Genomic DNA, 23040 nt, shown 5'->3' with positions numbered 1-23040 from the left:
TCCTTCACTAAAGAAAGCTTTTTTTTTTTCAAAGCAATTGGGGTTAAGTAACTTGCTCAATGTTACATGGCCAGTCATTTTGTGTGGGTGTTAAGTATCTAAGGCCCGAACTAATCCCAGGTCTCTCGACTCCAGGGCCGGTGCTCTTACCCACTGTGCCACCTGGTTGCCCCAAGAATGCTTTTTTTTTGACATTTTGGAGGGGGGAGCACAAAGCAATTGGGGTAAAGTGACTTACCCAAGGTTACATGGCTAATAAGTGTCCTCTTGACTCCAGGGCAGGTGATCTATTCACCACAAAACCTAGCAACCCCCTAAACAATGCTTTTAAAAATTAGTTCAATTTACATTTATAAAATAATATCTTTTACAAATATTTGGTAATTCAGACTGATCTTCCATCAAAGTAGTCTGAGTTAATGAAATTTTTCAGTATTATGAAATTGGCTTTATATTTATTTTAGTTCAGTTACCTTCTTCACATTCACTTAAGCATGTTTATAATGACCCCACTCAGAGTCTATTTCTAATTAAATGATACCTACTTCCCACATACATTTAAATTTTATTCACAAGACTTTTTATTTATCATTGTGGATTTAGAGAAAAAAAGACATACACATTATCAAAGTTTGCTTTATGATTTGCAACTGGATTTTCTATAAATTTTTTCTTCCACAAATAATTATGTATACATAACAAGATATTGATGATTAGATACCATATTATCATGAATTTGATATTCCATTGTTAACTAAATGATGAAATTCTAAGACTATATTTTAAATAGCTATTCCATTTCTTCCTAATATGGTCTTAAAACAAATAAAAATATATATTTTAAAACATTAGTGTTCTTAAAGCATCAATTAAGAGGAAATGTTGCATAAAATTTCTTTGACATTGTCTCTTTCCCAGACATTTCCACTTCATGTGATATCCTGAATGAAAGAGAGTTGAATGAAGGCTTTTTTTTTGGTATATGTGCTATTCTGTTGTTGTTCTAAGAAACTAAATAATAGAAAATTAGCTTGCCTCCCCCCTCCTCCCTTTTAGGTTCATGCTGAATGTGCAACCAAATATTTCAGAGTTTTTCACTTAGCTCATTTGCCCAGGCATATTAAGCCTAATTAGTATTTTTCAGTCATAAGTTATCCTTAATTACCTGAGGAATATTCCTTTCAGTTTTGCAATTTATAAGTTCATAAGTAAAGCAAGTTAGAGAAGAAACATTCTCCTAATTTGCATGTACTAATTAGAGGAATAATAATTCCAATGTTTAAAATCACTAATTTAATATTTTTTGTTACCTAGGACAAGACAGTATTTCCAATGGTTATTAAATGAAATAGGTTTAATTGTCCCTTTGAACTCTTTAAGAAAAAATTGTCTATAATGAATATCTTTGTATATTGTTTTGACCTCTGTTTCTACAATAAAAGCCCAATTTATTAAAAAAAAAACACAACTTTTTCTCAGGAAGCTGCTCTATGATTAATATCTCTTGTTGTGTTACCTCTGCTGCTAATGAAAAACATTGGGTGTTCATTTACTTCAGAGAATGCAAACGCAGATTCAAATAAAACAAAAAAACCCAAAACTCAAAGGCAAACTCCTTATGAACACTTCTAATTGCTAAGGAACAGTGTTTGAAAATATCAAGTAATTTGCCATTATTATAATGAATAGCATAAACTGTAATTTTTCATAGTAATTAACTTGTGTCAGCACCATTATTTTTCATTAATTATAAATGAGAAAGAATGAAAGAACACCCACAGGAACAGATGTGTGAAATTGTCTCTGAGGTCCTCTTCTGCCTCCCCCCCACGCCTTGCTACCAAATAAACTGAACTGGGAATGAATGCAACTAAAAGGGAATAGAGGGCAGTGGCTGTCCAGGAGAGAAAGGGACCAAGGGCATTGGCAAAATCTGTTGTCCATGAAATCTAGCATTTTAATGAAAATGTGATGTTGTAACTGCCACAACAGAAATACCAAAAAAAAAAAAATGTTTAGCATATACTTCCTGGAGCTCTAAGCATTCAGAATGGGAATTATGACAGTTTTACTTTTCTTCTTTGAAGAAAAAAAAATGTACTATCTAGGTCTGCCAGATATGTAAGCCTGGGGATGGCTTAATTAAAGTCAATAGAGAAATGAAAAATGAGTATGTTAAGTGATATTTGGATGGTTGAATAAGTCATTGTCTCTGATGCTTTCTATTTCTCTTAACAGCTCTCAAGCTGTTTCCAGAGGGCAGAACACATGTATGTCTTGCATTTTCAGTATTAAACCCACTTCATCCATACTCTACTATCTCTTATTGAATAATGACAGTTATCCTCTCAATTTATGTCTATGACTGGCTCCAGGAATGTCATATTCCTAGACCTTAACTTATGGTGAAATTAAAAATGTTTATATAATTAACAGGGAGGATACCCTGCCCCCAGGCTTGGCTGATATTGTCTGGTTATGGCTGGTGCTTGAGATCACTCTGATATGTGGGTGTGTTATTATAGCCTAGGGGTCACTAACTCAAGAAGTGACAAGTGGACTTTTTTTTTTATTTGTTTGCTTCTTTGTTTTGTTTTGTTGGCTCTTTTTGTTTGTTTTGATTAATTATTTATCCTTGTTATAAGAAAGGGTTCAATAGATGGAGGTGGGAGGAGAAGAGCACAAAAATTGACTGGAATGTGACAAAAGGCACTGATTTATTTTAATAACAGTGAACTAATTCTGTCAAGTTAGTATAGAGTTATAGACTACATTTCATACAAAGCCCCTTTGAACTCTGAAAACAAATGACCAAAGAGTCACAGTTATGTAACAGCTATTAATTCTGAAAATGGTGAAGACCCAAAGACCTCACACAGATTGCCACAACCACAATCAAGTCTGAAAAATGAAACAAAATAACAAAGAGCTAAACAGTGGTCATTTGGAGGAAAAAAATGTTTTCTTTATTCTGTTGGAGGAGGGAAACTATATACATCAGAGCTTCCTCTGATACTGAGGAAACCTGCTTTACTGTTGGCATATCTCAGTACATATACTAGTGAGTACACAGTGAGGTGCAGCACTGACAATGAGGGGTAACAGCAACAATGACACAAGTTTGATTCAGAGTAGGAATTCATGACTGGAACATGGGTCTTGCAGGGGTTTGTCCAAGCTCAGAGACCACCTGGTACTACTGAGAAACAATGCTGGGATTTTGCTGCAGCTGAGTTCATGCAGGTGAGTGAAAATGTTTGTTGTTATGCCAAACTCGGGGCACAACTTGATTGCTAGACCTTAGCTTGGGAAAATAGGGTGTCTCCTAATGGTAAAAGGAAAGGAGTAAAAAGAGAAGGCTGAGCTTTTCATGGGGATTCTGATACCCCTTAAGCAAGAATGAAAAGTGAAATTTTTTGGTCACTCTTCTCAATTCTAATATCAATATTTATATAGGACAGTGCTCTTATTAGGTGGGCAGCTAGATGATGCAGTAGATAGAGTGCCTGGTCTGGAGTAAGAAAGACTGTTCTTTGTGAATTGAAATTTGGCCTCAGACACTTAGTACCGGTGTGACTCTGGGCAAGTCACTTACCCTGTTTGTCTGAGTTTTTTCATCTGTAAAAGGAGCTGGAGAAGGAAATGTCCAACCATTCCAGTATTTTGGCTGAGAAAACCCCAAATGAAGGGACAAGAGTGACTGAAAGTCATTATCTAGATAACTGGGGTCTCACCACTGAGGCAGCCCAGCATTTTTTTCTTCCTACTAATCCTAACAAAACATACCTGTCCTTTGTTCTTTGCTCTTTGTTTGTCCATCATACTCAAAGAGGATTAGGTACATCAAGAAGTTGAAGTCTTGACTTGCAAAGTAAATTCATTTTAATTGAGGCTATGCAAAGTCACCACAGCTGGAACCATTTGGGTTAAGTGGCAAGACATAGATCAGGATAACTGGAGATGGCCCCAGATGCCTGGGAAGCCTTGGACTTTTTAAGGTAAGCTCTTCCCTAGGTCTCAGTTTGTCTGAGGAAACACCCATTCACTGATTAAGACTAGATAAGTAATGAGGTGAACAAAATGGCCTCTTTTATCTACTTAAAAAAATCAGTCTGGGAGGGGAAGACCCACAGGATTTTGGGACAGAAGAGAAAAAATTGCTATTCACACTCACTTTGAGAAATCAAAACCAAAACAATAACCAAGTGAAGCTTGATTGGCCAGTGAGAGCCAGAATGATTTGAGTCACGCTATAGATGACATACAGGCTGGAATCTAACAAAAATAATAGCTTATGGTGATATATTACAGGAAATCATTTTTCAATATTTCTCACAGAGGCATAGTGCTTTACGCATGATGGTATTTAAGACACAATGAAAGGGCAAAATTCTTCTTTATTATATTGGTCTTTCTTAGCCATATTTCTTCTCACAAATTAAATCACATGTAGATGGTAGGTAGATGTTTTGGGCTGAAGCAGAAAGCTAGCTCCCCTTTCCTAAATGGCTATTAGCTCCATATCAATAAACTACTTCTTTTCCAAACACTTTTCTTTTCTTCCTATGATATGTGATTTTCTTTTAAATTAGTACCCACAGTTGTACTTTAAAACTGTGAATTTATGGTTTTTGCTTTATCTCTCATCATAGGTTGAAATTAACTTAATTTCCCTTTGCTTTAAATAAGTTGGGAATATTAATCAAAATTTTTTTTCTTTCATTTTACTCCAGAGCCCCCAGTTCATAAGATCCTAACAGTTTCTTAGAAAAGAGTATATTTCCTCTGTCTTTTTCATTCTTTTTGTGTAACTTGGAGGCAATTCATCTGCCACTTAAGCCACATGACTTGCTATTTCCCATAATTGAACAAATGGAAAGTAAACAATTATCATAATTGATCACATTTTTACATTCAGAGGACTTTCAATATTAATTGTAAATAAATATTAAAAAACAACAGCTTAAATAGCAGGTGAGCTTTGATTTTTTCAAGCTTTATATTTAATATTAGGTCTCTCAGATGAAGGGTGGGAGGAACAATGAAGGATAGGAGAAATTACTGTCTGATATCAAGTCTCTCAAATGGAAAATTCTCATCACTGGCCTGAGATTGTTCCCTCAGCCATGGAGAAAGCAACATTGGCTCTCTTCCAATAGCTGTTAGAACTAGCTAGCTTCCAACACTTAAAGCACATGCTCCAACTTTTGCTCCAACTCATCTGTCTCAGCATTTTCCCTGAGCATATCTCACTTCTCTGGGAAAGTTAAAGTTTCAGAGGCTCCATTGGATATACAATCATCTGAAAAAAAAAAGATGCACTAACACTCCTTCCACTTTAGTCTTGGCTTGTAACCTTTTTGAGTTAAAGAATTTTCCATCGATGTTGTTTATCTTTTCATTGAAGGCATCAGATAAAATGGCTGAAAATGTCATGCTATAAAGTATGGAAAAAGCACTCAGCCTTGTTTCACTCCATTGGTCACTAGGAAAGCATGAGAGCACTGTCCATCATCCAGATCCCAGGGCAAGCATGCTATCATGAAATTGACGTATAATGTTGATGAACTTATTATTATAAGGATAATATAATGAGTAATCCATATTTACTCAATGGATCAAAAACATAAAAATTCTTTTCCCTTTCTGAAAGCTTCATTTTAGCTGGAAAGTATGACTTCTGATAGAAGTAAAACTTATAAACATTTGGTGATAACTTAGGTTTTTCTGTCTGAGAATCTATGTCAGTAAGCAAAAAGTTTATTTTATTACGAAGTTGGATAACATGGCATCTGGGGGCAAAATTTATATATGACACAAATACATTTGAAAATCATAAAAGAAGAGCAAAGTGTAAAGTTATGAACAGTATTGTTGAATAAAACATATAGCAGCAATGGAAAGTAATATGAACCCACAGGAAGATGAGTGTCAGTGTCTCCCATGTCACACAGTCAGTTCCAAAGTTCTTAAGAGAGAGCTTGAGAATATAATTGTATTGCTTTTTCTGACCTCCACATAAGCACTTGCTCCATGTGAGGTCTATTTAAAGTATTATTTTTGGCAAGTATATGTTTGACATTAGAACAATGTACCCAGCCTGTTAGAGTTGTGTTCTCTGCAGCAGAATTTTAATATTAGGCAGTGTAGTTTGAGACAAAATCTCAGTGCCTGATACCTTATCCTGCCAGATGATCTTCAGAATCTTCCCAAAACAATGCAAATGAAAGTACTTCAGTTTCCTGGCATGTCACTGGTAGACTGTCTAGGTTTTACAGACATACAACAATGATGGAATGAGGTCAACACAATGGCTCTGTGGACCTTCAGTTTGATAGTCAGTTAATACCTCTTCTTTTCCAGAGTCTCCTAAACACTAAACTGGGTCTGTAAATGCATGTGTCAACCTTGTTATTAATGTGTACTTCCCAGAAAAAAGATTGCCAAGGTAAATGTACATATACACAGAATTTAAAACTATAACCAATGATTCTACATATGGATGTGTGGTTATGATAGTGCACCTGTGTTTTCTTGGTATTAATTGTTAGACCAAAATTAGCACATGAAGCAGAGAAACAATCCATACTTTGTTGCTTCTCGGTTTTGGAGGCTCTATTGGGTACACAAGCATCTACAAAAAAAAAAAAAAAGATGCACCAATACTCCTTCCACTTTAGTCTTGGCTTGTAACCCTTTAGAATTAAAGAATTTTCCATCAATGCTGTATTTGTTTTCATTGAAGGCATCAGATAAAATGGCTGAAAACCTCAAGCTATAAAGTATGGAAAAAGCACTCAGCACTGTTTCACTCCATTGATCACCAGGAAAGCATGAGATCATTGTCCATTATCCAGATGCCAGGGAAAGCAAGCCATCATGAAGTTGGCATATAATTTTGATGAACTTCTCCAGGCAACTAAATTTTGAAATGGTTTTCCATAAGACTTCATGACCGAGTATCAATGACTTTGGTCAGATCTACAAACATTTTTACAGATCTCTGTTATGCTCCTTGCATTTTTCCTGGTGTTGTCAGCAGCAAACACCTTATCAAACATTCCTTGACTCTTTCTGAAACCACACTGTCTCTCAGGAGGATGACATTTTCTAGGTGAAGGATCAGCCTGTTTAAGGAGGATTCTGGCAGGAATCTTGTCAGCAATAACTAAGAGAGAGACACCCCTCCCCCCACATGATTGACACAGGACCATCTATTTCCTTTTTTGAGATGGACAGTGGAGTCATCCTTGAACTCTTGAGGGATAAATTCCTCTTGCTATATGACCTGGCAAATTTCATTCAGCTTTTGTATGAGCAATGGACCCCTCCTGCCATCTTGTAAATTTCAGCTGGAATAGAATTAGCACCAGGTTCTTTGACACACAAAAGGAGTTTAATGGCATTCAAAACCTCTTCTTCAGTTGGAACTTCATCTAGGGAGGAATTGACTTCAACCTGAGGTAAATAGTCAAGGTCTTCAGCAGAGATTGATGAGAGCCTGTTGAGAACACTCTTGTAATATTCAGTCTCAAAGTGTCTCCAACAGCATGGAATAGTTGAGATGCACCATAAGTCTTTAGCCCAGAAATACCCATCAGGGAATCAGAAAAACACTTCAGTTGTTACTATCAGCATAAAGGTAAATTTTATCTGTCTTCTTCCTGATAATCCTGCATCTTTCTAAGCTTTGCTTGTACTTTACTTTTGGCAAAATGAAATGCTGCCTTCTTGTGGTTTGTCCTTTGTTCTAGAAGAGGACCATGACATCAGGGAGATGATGACATGATTTGCAATTAACTTTGATTTGAGTGAGGGAGGACTGTGCAAAGTTACCAGCCTTACTTTGTCTTTCACTGCCATCTGGGTCCAATGACTGGATATCTATCTGGATGACAGAAGATAGCACAGGATGCAGTGAGAGACCTTTATCTTTTTAAATTAAAGTCTTTCCAGGTTCTCATTTTGAGTGAGGTAATACCCATTCAGAGAATAGGCCTTTTTAAGAAGTGAGTCAAAGGATAGCCCCTTTAATGAAAAAAAAGTTGAAACTAGGAGGGAAAGACCCTCAGGATAGACCAAAAGGGAATTAGCTGTTATTTATATTCACTTTACCCAGGAGGGCCCAAAAAAATGACCATTCATTGGTGCTTGGGAAGGGACCTATTGTTGTCCAATCAACGAGATCCAGAGTGAATTTGGTTTAAGGCTTGGTCTTTGAGATATAAATCTAGGCAACCCCAAGTTAACTAGGTAGCTTTGGGCCATCACAATTTATCCTGCTTTGGGCAGAACACCCTCAGGTAAGGGGAGAGGAGAGGAGAGGAGGGGAGGAAAATGGAATGGAAGGGAGAGGAGGGAAGAGGAGAGGAGGAGAGGTTGCCTTCTTGGAGATGGATGAATGAAATATCCTGTTAGTAAACCCTGTGGAGTTTTCGTGTTTCATTTAGCAACTTCTGAATTTCCCCATCAATTTTGTTCAAAACAGTCTTAGTATTTCTTAGTATTCAAACCCAGATGAACAAATTAAGTTTTGTATACCAAATCTCTGAAAGCTTCCCATTGCTTTTCTGCTGCACTGTTGTCAATTGTGTGTTGGTTCAATTTTCCTTCCAAGTTAGCAACAAACCTCCTGCTCAGAGGAACATTTTAATCTATTGACATTAATTCTGGTAGTTATTTTGCCTTGCGATTGCCACTGTTGTTGAATGAGAATATTGAATTTGGAGAGGAAACATCTCTTAAGTTCAGCATTCTGAATCACACATTGCCTTTGTCACTCTCACATACTGCCAGTCTCTTCTCCTTATAATCACATAGAATATTAAATTCCAATGTTTGCTACAATGTCTGTCCATGAAGTTTCATTGTGTTTAGGTAAATGGAAGGCAGTGTTGCTTATGAGAAAGTCATGAGAGGCACAAGTCTTCAGTAGTAAGTTACTATTTTTGTTGCTATTTCCAACTCCATTCCTCCCAAGGTCTCTCTGCTATGTTTGGTAGTCTGAGACTACTTGTAATGGCAAGCAAAGAAGTACCTAGCACATAGTTTCTGCACATTAAGCATTTAGCACCTTGGTTGAGCCCCTTGTGATCTGAATGTGGGAGGAAATTGCTGATGCAACAGGAAGGGTGGAACAGGAAGGAGAACCACCACATAAAAGGAGGAGCACAAGTTGGAACTGAACAGAACTGATAAGGAGAACACCTCCCACCCCTCCAGGATCCTTGGCCTCATAATTTTAATCTACTAGGTGGTATAGTGAATAGAGTACTGGCCCTGGAATCAGGAGGACCTGAGTTCAAATCCCTTCTGGGACACTTAACACTTAATAGCCATGTGACCTTGGGAAAGTCACTTAATCCCAATTGCCCTGCCCTCCCCCTACAAAAAAGCAAAAAAACAAAAACAAAAAAACAGCCAACCAATCTCAATCTAAATGACCAGGGATCCTGGAACAAATAGAGGCATTATATTTTGTGATTCTACCAACTATATCATAAATGTAAAGCCACACATGAGCAGCTCTCCAAAGGACTGCTAACCTTATGATCACATACTATAGTGAACTCTCTATTTATTCAGCAGTAAACTAAAGCAAATCATTAACAGAAACCAAAGTACAGCATTCACTATGATATAACATAACAATTTATCACTAAAGTGGCCACATAGTTTTCAGCAAAAGATACTATTCAGTAAGTCCTTAATTCAATAATCCTTAAGAAGCAATCCTCCTCAAGGGATACAAAGTACAAAGGTCTCCCACCCCTATGTACCATTGTATTAACCTCCTCAGTCAGAAAGTCTTCTTTCTTCTTGATTGTAGACTAGCTTCCAATCATCCTTGACTCAATTATCCTTAAGAGGTACAAAATACAAAGTTTTCCTACACCTATGTCACAGTAATTAAAAAACTTGTCAGTCAGCACCAAGTACCAAGTGCAAGGTACCACTAAGTACCAAGCCTTTCATCTTGGCTTGAGACTGGCTCCCATATTCCATGATTCCTCTTCCATGGTCCCAACTTCTTCCTGAATTCACAGAACCGTCACCTAGATTCATAGGCAGCTCTGAGCTTTTCGTCCAGTTCCTAGTCCAGTTCCCATTCCATATTGAAGCTCACAGTGACTACTCTGCCTCAAGTCTTTCACAGTTTCTGTTTCTGGGAAGACAAAGCTTAACAAAGCCAAAATAACATTCATCCATATGGCTGGCACCATCATCAATTCACTTTCTGCCTGTGAACACAGATTCACAAACAAGGCCAGAGAAATAAACATAAATCATCAATATAGTGCCAGGACCTCTGAAAACATCAGTAAAAACCCTCCTCCAGGACGTCTGTAAACAGACAACAAGAAAATCCTTTTTCAGGGCTTCTGAACCAGCAGTAAGGTCCCAGAGCTTCTGTAACAACAGCAACATCCTCTATCAGCAGACAGATCTGACAAAATAACACAAACAACAGACAGAAGGCTTCTGTCTGACAAAGTAACACAATTCAAAAGACAGAATGTTTCTGTCTGAAAAAGTAACAAACACAAATCAACACAGACAGAAAAGACAAACAGACTGCCAGCCACCATAAGTGTTCTTCTCAGTTCTGCTCAGTCTCAGCTTGTGCTCCTCTTTCTACATGGTTGTTCTCTTTCCTGTCCCACCCTTCCTGTTGCATCAGGAAGTTCTTCCCACCTTCAAATCACAGGGGGCTCAAACAAGGTAGTTAATACTTAACTAGTTCAAACAAGGTGCTAAGTACTTCCTTGCTTGTCATTACACTACTCTAGCAGCAAAATCAACCATAATTATAATCTTTGGGGGTGGATAGGTGGTCCAGTGAATAGAGCACTGACCCTGGAGTCAGGAGGACCTGAATTCAAATCCAGCCTCAGACACTTGACACATTTGCTAGCCGTGTGACCTTGGGCAAGTCACTTAACCCCAATTGCCCTCCAAAAAGCAATAAATAAATAAAATAAAATTACATTAAAAAAAGAATTATAATCCTGTCCTCTATTGGCTCACTGATGATAAGGGTCTCCAAATATTCATAATTTTTTTTTCTCTAACAATGGCAGGTTTTGTCATGGTGGGAGCATAGGTACTAATGATGGTGTCATGATGTTTCCCTGCAAGTGGCAATTACATTGTCACGACTATGGCATTCACTCCTTTTGGTATCCATACAAACTTGTCAACTTGATTTGTTCTAATTGCAAAACCTATACCAGCACCCCTTCACTGCAGCCACTCCAGAAAAATCTGTATCAAGCTGATTTCAGTAAGCTGGTCTTCATTTGCCTGTTTTATTTCACTCAGGGATATCTGGTTGTGATACCAGCTGAATTCCTCACAGCAAGACCTGTTCATCTTTCAGGTCTACAGAATTTTGAGTTGACTATAAGTGTGTGCACATTCCATGTAATGATGGTGAGTGGAATGATCTTTGCAGAAGGTTTTGCAGAATTTTGGAGTGTGTTTTGACCATAGAGTAGAATTCCTGCCTGCAGCAATTATCAGGCCAGGGTTGGGTAAGCAAACAATTTTTAGCACACCTTTTCTAGTCCTTTCCTCACATCATATGGTGAGCAGTGAGATCCTTAAAAGGATAGTGAGACACCCAGGGGGCTCCTGAATCCCACTGCTTCTTCTAATGAGAAGATATTCTTATGGCTTTGGTGACCTGTGGGCAGGGTTTTGACTAGAGTTCCCAGTGTATCTGTACTTGCTGCTTCGTCATTTGCCTGACAGCACAGAACTTTGAAATAGGTAAAAAAGGTAAAATGGCAATGCAATGTCTTATGATTCATGTGTAAATTGGATTTAAGTGAGGTAGATTTGCACATAGTCATTGACCTCACTCTCTCCTCTAGAGCCATTACAATCCAGTGGCAGGACAGAGTCAAGATATTGTCCAAATATAAAAGGGTTTTCTGGTAAGTGATATAGTCGTGTATATGTTCCATTTATAGGATCTGAAACTGCAGAATACATACCATACTTCCTCTTTATTGAAACTGATAAGCATTTTGTTGCTGTTGTTGCTGTGGATTGCTATGACATTTTTTGGGGGGGAGGGGTGAATGATCATATGGGGACAAGGGGGAGAAGAGTGTTTCTTATTCTTTCCCTTGTCATTCTGTTTGATTAAATATCTTTGTTCAGAGATATAAAATAAAATAATAACTAACAATTATGGTTTTATATACTTAATAACCAAGCCTAACAATAACTGTTTTGATAAGGAATTATTTGTATTATTTTTTTCCAGGTTTGCATATTAGAGAATTAATGTTTATAAATAAATAATTTCTCCCTCCATACCTGGTTAAGTATCTAATTCCTAGATCCAGCATTCATTTTCCTCTCTACCACACTACCTCTATAGAATGTATATTTCTCAGATGAATTATAATTGTACTAGACCCAGAAGTGAATAGGAACATGTATCATGTATTTTATTTGGGAAATTACACAGTAATTTACATGAAAAATCTGATATGGCTCCTGATGCAAAATACAAATACACTGATATTATATGAATACAAATAATGAAACAGGATGATGTTTGAGAGAAACAAAATTTTAAGCCAATGATAATTGAAGAGATTTGTTGTTCATGTTGCTCAGTCATTCAGTCATGGATCATCCTCTGTGAAACCATGGGCCACAGCACTCCAGACCTTTCTGTCCTCCACTGCCTCTCAAAGTCATGTTCATGTTTTAATTTTTTTTTTATTTTCATAATACTATCCATCTTATCCTCTTCTCTCCCCTTTTTCTTTTACCATTAATCTTTCCCAACATCAGGGTCTTTTCCAATGAGACCCATCTTTCCATTATATAGCCAAAATATTTAAGCTTCAGCTTCAGTACATGACCTTCCAGTGAACAGCCTGAATTAACGTCTTTTAGTATTTACTGATTTGACCTCCTTGCTGTCCTAGGAACTCTTCTCCAGCACCACAACTTAAAGGCATGAATTCTGCAGTCATTAGTTTTCCCTACAGTCCAGTTGTCACAACCATACATTGCTACTGGGGAAAAAATAAAAAAGAAAACAAAAGAAAAAATAACTTTTACCATATGGGACTTTGTTGGCAAGGAGGTATCTCTGTCTTTTACTATACTGTCTACATTTTCCATAACTTTCCTTCCAAGGAGTGAACATTTTTTAAAATTTTGTGGCTATAGTCACTGACTGCAGTGATCTTTAAGCCTAAAAAATATGAAGTCTGGCATTGGAGAGATGCTTGATAACTATTAGTCAACCTATTCATTTTTACCAACTAAGGCCCAAGAGATGCCCTAGGAAAATCCTTAAGGAATTATATATTAGGGAAAGAAATACACTGGTCATGCATCAAGAATGTATGATAACATCCTGAGGGCAACATTTTAAAACAAAACAGAGGTCTTTAAGATGTTGCATATCTTCTCTATATAGGATTTAGAGTAGAAAATGAAAACTAGAAGCTATTGATTGTAATCTACTCCCTTGTACATATTAACTATATCAATGAGTTCTTGTATTAATTATTGTGTTGCAATATTATGTTAGACTCTTATTTTTATTACTCCATGGTTACATAAGTACTCTATCTTTTTCTTTTTTTCTCATAAATCTTTCATGGAGGAGTCACCCAACATACTAGATATTTCTGTCCAATTTCTTTGTGGGAGAGGCTATTCAAAATAGCAATAGTTCCTTTCTTTCTATATAACTAGCTGACCTGATTTTCCATTCCTGTATTAAGATATTATATTGAACTGGGAATCAAAATTCCTGGGTTTGCTTCCCAGCTACACTATATATCATTGTGTTAGACAGGGACAAAAAGAGATCAGTGCTTATATTATAATTACAAGGTACTGGAAGGGACATGCATCAGATACTTTCATGCTGAAGATACTTGTTTATTGCTTCTTGGAGAATATGAAGACAAGATCAGAAAGAAATCAGCAGTACTGAAATCTGTTTTCTCTAGCTCTGAAGGGGCAACTCCATTTACAGCAGCTAGCCCCAAGTTTCAGCTGCCTGCATTCTGAGAAATATTTTGGCTCCAAAGTTATGCAGTGTCTATGACAGCATATAAATCACAGCTTCACAGGCCAACCTGCTTACAACCCACCTAAAAGGAAAGCCTTGACTTCACCAAAGGAGAGCAGGCAGTAGCTTTATGACATTTTCTGTCTATTTTGTACATAGAACCTTAAAGACAGGAAAGGGTTTAGGAGAAATATGATATGAAGTATATGATTTATATTCATGATAGGTAGGATAGAAGTTGAGGATGAATGACATGCCTTTTCCTTTGCGAACTATGGATGCAGTCCTACTCAATCAGGTCACGGGATACTATTGGTCTATAGCCTTCTATACTTGCTATGTAACTGTGAGCTTTTTTTTGTTTTACCTTTCAGAATCTACATTTTCTTATTCATAAAATCAGAAAAGGAACTGGATGAGATGATCCTTCTGTTCTCTTAAAATCCTAATATCATATTATTCTATATCCCCAATAATGTGACAGTTACTTAAATTCAATAAAAAGAAATACAGGAGCCAATTATAAAGATAGGCAATGAAGGTTTTGTTAAAAAAAAATGTTTATTTCAGAACTTTTCCATTTCTTCTATACTATTGCTTCCTTCGGTGGCTTAGCTTTATAGAAGTTAGTTAGTCCTATATATCTAGCCAAAGTATTTAGTTTGATTAGACACTGAGGTTTCCAATTCTTTTCCCACAGTTATCTGCAGACTTTCCATCAATGATTTTCTAATCCTTTAATGTTTCTTTTAGAAGGTACTAAATTGAACAGATGATATTAAACCAATGCTAGTTATCTAATCTCTGCAAAGCAACCTAGATTATTTGCTTCTAATAAGTCATGTTCCTTCAAGTCTATAGTTACACTTTACTTAAATAGACTCCAGGATCAATTTGAACACACTGAACAAAAGTGGTACAGTATTTGCTAGTGAGCTACTTCCATGGAGAGTGAAAATATTTTCTGAGTTTTAGGAAAATTCTTGAAAGTTTCTGAGAGTCATTTTGTATTTCTTCCAGGACCTAGGGAGAGTCTGACATATTAGTACTACCTGTGATTATCTGTAATCTTTTTTTTTTTAATTTTTTTTTTTGTTGGGGGCGGGTGGGGGGGGGGGAAGGGGAGGGAATGGGGAGGGAGGATTTGTCCTTGGATATAGAACTCATTTCTTTCTAGTTGTTAATATTGGCAATATTGTACATGGAAATGATGCCCTGTCAACTTCCATTCTAATCCTCTTTGTGAAGCCTATTCATTACTTTCCTGCATTCAGCATTTTGACTGTTAATTTACTAGAAAGGATAGATATTATCCAGCTACTATTCATCATATTTCTAATAGTCAAATCAATTTGCCTTGTTGTGCTTATATTTGACCTTTGGACAACTCTGGAATCAGTTTTGTATGGTAATTTCTCCTAGACTTACACTTAACAGTTCCTTAAATGATCACATATTGGACTGAAATAATGAACATCATTTAATAAGCACTCACTATGTTTAAGCACTCACAGTACCAAGGCACTGTGCTCACTGCTAAGTACAGAGAAACAAAAGGAGCTCATCTCTACCCTTAAGTAGCTTATATTCTTCTTTTTTTTAAAGCAATCGGGGTTAAGTAACTTGCTCAAGGTTACACAGCCAGTTATTTCTGGGTATGGTGCTAAGTATCTGAGCCCAGGTTCGATCCCCAGGTCATCCCAACACTGGAGCTGGTGCTCTTATTCGCTGTGCTACTTGGCCACCCCGAGTAGCTTATATTCTTAAAGAGGAAGGCAACAAATATTTGAGAGTGCTGGGAAGAAAGGACGCTCCTAAGGAGTGTTTAGGGTGGTGAATTAAGATAATCAATTACATCTTTTCCATTAGCAATGGTACTATGTTTGTAGTAGTGATTTTGTCACTGAGTTCACAGCAAGAGATGAAAAGTTAGTCCAAGGGATCCTGCATTCCCGGATAGATGACATATGGCCTGAATGAAGAGTAAGATTGGATGTGCTGCATCCCTTTTCTCTTTAGATCTGTATTCTCTGAGGACACATTTTATCTCACAATAATTACCAGCTTTTTATCATAGGTCACTATCCACACTATCATTGCCCTGAAACCTTCCATCCTTAGGAAAGCAACTACCTGTAGGTAACACTAAAATAGAGCTAAATCCCTAAGGGAAGTGAAAATAGATCAGCAGTCTCTTAAGGGAAAAGGTACAGTTGAGTAGATAGAAGAAAACTTCACAGGGAAATGAAAGATAAATTGGCAGAGGAAAAGATTATAGCTCTTGATACAGCAAGAGCTGAGTTTATGTTAGTGTCCTGCCCCAAAACTTAGCAAGATGCTGGAAACACAGAACCTAGGAAAACAGTGTCTAAAATAGGATGCAGGCATTACTAAAAAATGGAGAACCTGCTTTGGTAAGGATTTAGCCTGTTTCTGCGCCTACTCAAACAGAGCTTCAAAGAGTGTAAGTACCTACTATCTTGGTGTGTGTGTATATGTGTGTGTGTGTGTTCATGTCTCTGTGTCTGTGTGTTTTGGGGACAGGGTGGAGGCCAGAGGGTATATCAATGTGTTGAAACATGATATCAGTGCCACTAATAATACCCCTCTACTACAAGTAATAAATAAGGTAGCAGCTCCTGAAAGTCCGAGTCCTTCATGTCTCTGAATATTTGTCCTCTAAACCTAAGTGGTATGAAGTGTTGAATCAGATGAAAAAGTCTACTTTATAACTTTATTTTAATGAATTAATTTATTATGAACACACAAAAAGTTGATATGAACTATATGTATGTCTGCTCCCTTCCTTTTTTTTTTTGCCTTGTTTGGCATGATGTAGGATTTTAAATCTATGGCATATGACAACAGAGTCAGCAAACTGTTGTTAGGAAGCTGTAGTGTAAGTATAGTAAGTAAGTAAGCATTTGAATGTGGAATCATGAAAAGTTATGTTTAAATATTGTCTGCTACATATAGTTGTCTTATGTCCCTAGGCAAGTCTGTAAAATATTTTGGGATAAAGTTTCTTTGTTTTATTTTAAAGTTTTCTACATTCATTTCCACAAGATTTTAAGTTACAAATTCCCCCCCCCATCTTTCCCCTACCCTCATCCCAAAATAGCGATCTTACTGAATACCCCTTCCCCCAATCTGCTCTCTCACATCTTCCCCCATTCTCCCTCTGGCTTTCTAGTAGGGCAAGATGGATTTCTATATCCTGGTATCTATATATCTTATTTCCCAGTGGCATGTAAAAAAAACAACTTTTTTTATACATTTGTTTTAAAATTTTGATTTCAAGATCCTTTCCCTTCTTGTCTCATCACTCACCCCTACTGGGAAGATAAGCAATTCAATATAGGTTGTATGTGAAAGACTAACTATATTTCCCTCCAACCTATACTGCCCCCAACTTATTCTATTTTCTATTTTGACCCTGTCCCATTTCAAAAATGTGTGCTTCTAACTATCCTCCCCCCCAATCTGCCGTCACTTCTATCATCCCCCCTCTTATCCCCTTTCCCCTACTTCCCTTTAGGGTAAGATGCCCAATTTTGTGTGTATGTTATTCCCTCCTTAAACCAAATGCAATGAGAGTAAGGTTGACCCATTCCCTTTTGCCTTCCTATTCTTCTTCTCCATTGTAACAATTTTCTCTTGCCTTTTTTGTATGAGATAATTTACCCTATTCTATCCCTCCCTATCTCCTCTTATTATATTCATCTCTCACCTCTTAATTTTATTTTTTAGATATCATTCCTTCCTATTCAATTTACCCTTTGCCCTCTATGTATACATGAACATATGCATGTTGACACTCACATATATAATATATACACATGCATCCTTTTATACAGATGTATATATATGTCTTTATATATACATATATATTCCCTTCAACTGTCCTCATGCTGACAACAGTCTTATGAGTTACAATTATCATTTCTTCATGTGGGATGGAAATAGTTCAACTTTAATAAGTTCCTAATGATTTCTTTTTCCTGTTTACCTTCTCTTGCTTCTAGTATTTGAAAGCCAAATTTTCTGTCCAGCTATGGTTTTTTTCATCATGAATGCTTGAAAGTCCTTTATGTCATTGAATGACCATTTTTTGATTCTTGGTTTTAGTCCTAGCTTCTTTTACCTACAAAATATCATATTCTAATCCCTTATATCCCTTAATGTAGAAGGGGCAAGATCTTGTGTTATCCTGATTGTGTTTCCACAATACTCAAATTGTTTCTTCCTGGCTGCTTGCAATATTTTTCTCCTTGACCTGGGAACTCTGGAATTTGGCTATAATATTCCTAGGAGTTTTCTTTTGGGGATCTTTTTCAAGAGGTGATTGGTAAATTCTTTCAATTCCTATTTTGCCTTCTGCTTCTAGACTATCAGGGCAATTTTTTCTTGAGAATTTATTAAAGGATGATTTCTAGGCTCTCTTTTGATTATGGCTTACAGGCAGTCCAATACTTTTTAAAATTATCTCTCCTGGATCAATTTTTCAAGTCACTGGTTTTTTTCCAGTGGGATATTTCACATTGCCTTCTATATTTTCATTTGTTTGGATGTGTTTTGTACTATCTTTATTTGCAATAAAGTCCTTAGCTTCCAGTTGCTCTAATCTAATTTTGAAGGAGTTATTCTCTTCAGTGAATTTTTGAAATTCCTTTTCCATCTGGCAAATTTGTCTTTTCAAGGCATTCTTCTCCTCATTGGCTTTTGGGGCCTCTTTTGCCATTTGAGTTAGTCAAATTTTTAGGTGATATTTTATTCAGCATATGTTTGGTTCTCCTTTAGCAGTCTGTTGCCTTGCTTTTCATGATTTTCTTGCATTTTTCTCTTGCCAAATTTTCCTCCACTTCTCTTATTTTATTTTCAAAATCCTTCTTGAGATCCTGAATGGCCTGTAACCAATTCATATTTTTCTTGAAGAATTTTGATGTAGGAGTTCTGACTTCACTGTCTTCTTCCCACTCCTTATCTTCATCCTTTTTGTACCCAAACAAGAATTCTATGTTCTGTCTGTGCTTCCTGTGCTTGCTTATCTTGCCAGCCAGTTACTTGACTTTTGATCTCTTTTCCACAGTAGAACTCAGCTTCTAGAATGGAGAGAACTTTTTCCCAAATTGCTGGTGATTTTGCAGCTGCTGGAGTATTATGAGGGCACTGTCTCTACAGCCCCCACAAGCTCTGACTCACTTGCCACACAACCCAGGACCATCACCCAAGACCATGATCCTGATCCAAGCAGGCTAAAGCAAGAGCTATTACCTTTTGAATGGCCACTTTTTCACCCTACATCTGCAGTACAGGAGTTCCTGAAGCTGCCATGTGGCTATGGCTATGGCTGCACTGCCTCTTTGCCTCTGCTGCTTTTCACCCATGGGGCAGGGGCTCTACTGCACTCTTTTGTATCCCTGGTTTTTGCTCCCCACCAATTCCACCAGAATTCCACATGGACCTTTTACTTTGTCTTTGGTGTTTATGTTTTGAGAAGTCTGAAAGCCACAAAACTGCTGATGCTTCCCTCTCCTGAAGGCTGCTCTGGCCACTGCTGGTCAGGGCTGCCCTGGGGTTGGAAATGCATAGCTCCTGTGGGACTGAGCTTGGCTCCCAGAATGCTCTGATAGAACTTTCCTGTTGGCCTGCTGGGCTATCCTCAGTGGGACATTTGTTTATCTCAGTCACTTTGTGGATTGTAGCTTTAAAATTTGTTTAGCATCATTTTGTTTTACAGGTATTGGAATTGTTTGGAGCTGGAGGCCAAGCCAAGTTTGTGCTTCTATTTGTCATCTTGGTTCCACCCCTTTTTCTCCTTTTTTTTTTTAATGGGAGTGGAGGTATGGCAGGAAGTAATGGTAAGATTGCCAAAATTCAATGTTTGACATTCAATATTTAGATTCAATTCAAGATGCTTCTTGAAAATAAAGAACTTAGATAGTTGGGGAATATACAATGTTTGCAGCTTTTCTTTATCACTAGAGTGATATATAGTAATGTAAATTTTATTGTAATAAAATGACTATACTACCCAAGTTAAATTAATTAAACAACCAAAGTGATATTTTATAGTTAGATAACATAATAAAATTCATTTGGAAGACTGTAAGATCTAGTATATCAAAGGAACATATTTTAAATGTAAGAGATGAAGTATGAATTGTAATTACAAACCAAAAATTATATAACAAAGCAGCAACAATCAAAACCATTGGGTATTGGTTAAAAATAGAAAAAAAAGGCAGATCAATAGAATGAATTAGTCAAAGAAGAATAAATAATAAAGATATCAAGTATTTGACCAACCAGAAATTACTTATGATAAATTCCTTAATTAATGTGAAGTGCTGAGAAAAGTGGGGGGAAAAACAAAAGCATCTACCCCCCAAACAATTGTTGGAAAAATTTTTCACACCATATTCATAATAAAATTAAAATTGTTACATGAATTGAATGTTGAATGCCATTAAAAATGTTACAAGCAAAGTAGATCATATGAAATTGTGGAACATTCTGTACAATTTCAGAATTGTGCAAATAAAGCAGCCAAAATGGCGATATACATTGACCCAAAGATACCATTGCTAGACATATATGCAAAGGGAATTTTTTACAAAAAAAATAAAACAAACAAAATCTTTCCAGATGCACGAAAATACTGATAATGGCACTTTTATGGTAGCAAAGAACTGGAACCAAAGCAGATACTCATTGATTGGGGAATGGCTAAATATATTGTGGTGTATACTGGAATATTTATCTACTGTAAGAAATGACAAATATGAACTGACTCCTGCAAAGTTAAATGAGCAGAGTCAGAAAAATATTATTAAACTGACTTTAAAAAAGTACATGGGAAGAACACCAGACTGCTTTTCATCTTAACCAGCAATTTTCATAGAAAGCAATCTGGTAAAAATTAGTTTTAAAAGAACATCACATGCTATATTACACAATTAGCTCTGAATGGATTCATCATGGGAAAAATGTAGAAAAAAGACCATACCACAAAAAGAAACAAGAGACATATTGAAAAACATTTAAGAGATTATTCTTTGGTAAACAAGGTGTAGAGAGGATCATGGATGATAAAATGGACTATCCTTATTATATAAAATTGGAAAGATTTTATGCAAGCAAAATTAATGTAGTTGGAATTCAAGGAAAACAGTTAAATAAAAATATGTAGCCTATTTGTCTGAAAATTTCCTGATATTATAAAATATAAACATATTGGTGGAAAAATAACTTGATAAAATCCAAGATGTCAACAAACATTTTAAAATAATAAAATTAGTAATATACATTTAGTAATTTACTAGTGTGAAGAGAAATGTAATAGAACAAATATAAGGTTCCATTTCACACCCTTAAGACTGACATCCTTAAAAAAACAAGAGAATGATAATTATTTTAAAGGCTATGGGAGAGGAGCAAGACATAATCTGTTGGAGTTACCAATTGGTTCAGCCATTCTGGAAAGCAATTTATAACTATACTCCAAATTTCACTTAGCATTTGCTTTCTCTTCCAACCCAGTGATACCACTCCTAGGCATTCATGCAACCCAATTGGTTAAAGATAGAGCAAAAGGACCTGTATGTGCAAAAATATTTATAGTGATGCTTTTATTGTAACAAAGAACTGCAAATAAGTTGTGTTTCTAAGAGAATGGATGGAATTTTTCTGTATGAGAATAATAGAACATTATTAAATAGTAAGAAATGACAAAAGTGGTATATTCATAAAAATGCTGGAAGTCTTATATAAACTTATGCAAAGTAAAGCAAGTAGACTAGGGAAATAATTTATTTTATGACTCTAATAGTGTAAAAGAAAAGAATTTTCAAAGTCTTCAGAAATCTGATCAATGCACTGACCCATCATGACTTCAGAATCTTGATGGTAAAGCATGCTTTCAATTTCTTTGTCAATGGTTGTTAGATGGAGAATGAATTATTTTTAGATCTAGTCAATAAATTCATCTCTTTGGTCATTTTTCTGAATATTTGTTATAAGGAAAGGGTTTTTATGGTAGAAGTATTTGTGGGGTAAAACTAATGGTTCAAAGAAGAAAAGTCTATCAAAGAAACATGAAAAATAAACAGAAAAGAATAGACAGAATTTCAGAAGACATCACAGAAAGGTACAACACTGTTGTTATTACTGTGTTAAATTTAAGAAACATTCACACCCCCATATTATACATATAAGAAGTTTTCTGTTTTAAGCACAATCCTCTTTTGTCTTTTGCTTATAGAAATGTTCATATTTGTTTGTATGTTATACACACACATATATGTGTGTGTGTGTGTATGTGTATGTAGGTGTGTGTATACACATTCAGGTACCTTCCTTCTTATATTTTCATATATATGAAAGAATGTAACTGAAAGGGTGACTGGTGTGATAAAATCTAAAATGCCAGAAGCAGAGCCTTGAGGATAATGAGTCTTGGCAAGCCTGAACCTCTCCCTCAAAAATATAGGAAGAAGTAATCAATAGAAGATGGAACGTTCAGGTCCAAGGATATTCTGGATTGAGAAGGTCACAGTTACTTAGGGAAGTTGCAAAGCAATAAGTCAGAGAGAAGCAAAAATGGGAGAGAAATCAGAAAATTATTAACATCATAAACAATGTTTTTGTAGTTTGATAGTAACTTTAATATCAAGTATTTAACTAATGGCCAAAGCTTGTGGATGATTCAAATGAATCATTCACATTTAGGTCTGCCAAGTCCTACTCCCACTTCTAATGTCTTTTCTTGACTCATCAATGATCCTGTACTGTTTTAACATGTTTATCATAGTATGTGATTTTAACATGTAATATTTTAAGTGTATATTTTCATCAACCTTTCTAGGGCCTGATATTTCTACTATTATTGTTATTTTTTTTTTGGGGGGGGAACAGTTTTTATAGGAGGTCCATGGAAAAATGAATATGAATTACCTAAGAAGGATTAAGTTTTATCATCCATTAAT

The 23040-nt window shown here is 36.2% G+C and overlaps 1 pseudogene; it reads left to right on the top strand.

The window, feature by feature from the left end:
* The first annotated feature begins 3141 nt into the window (after positions 1 to 3141).
* LOC138161209 (forkhead box protein M1-like) overlaps positions 3142 to 23040 on the top strand; it is a 52388-nt pseudogene continuing 32489 nt past the window's right edge.

Source organism: Petaurus breviceps, unplaced genomic scaffold, assembly GCF_028583685.1.
Source record: "Petaurus breviceps papuanus isolate PSGF00001 unplaced genomic scaffold, PetGlider_PUasm1.0 184, whole genome shotgun sequence".
NCBI classification, from domain to species: Eukaryota; Metazoa; Chordata; class Mammalia; order Diprotodontia; family Petauridae; genus Petaurus; species Petaurus breviceps.
Note: the sequence above shows the minus strand (reverse complement) of the source record. Positions and strands in the feature narration are given on the sequence as shown.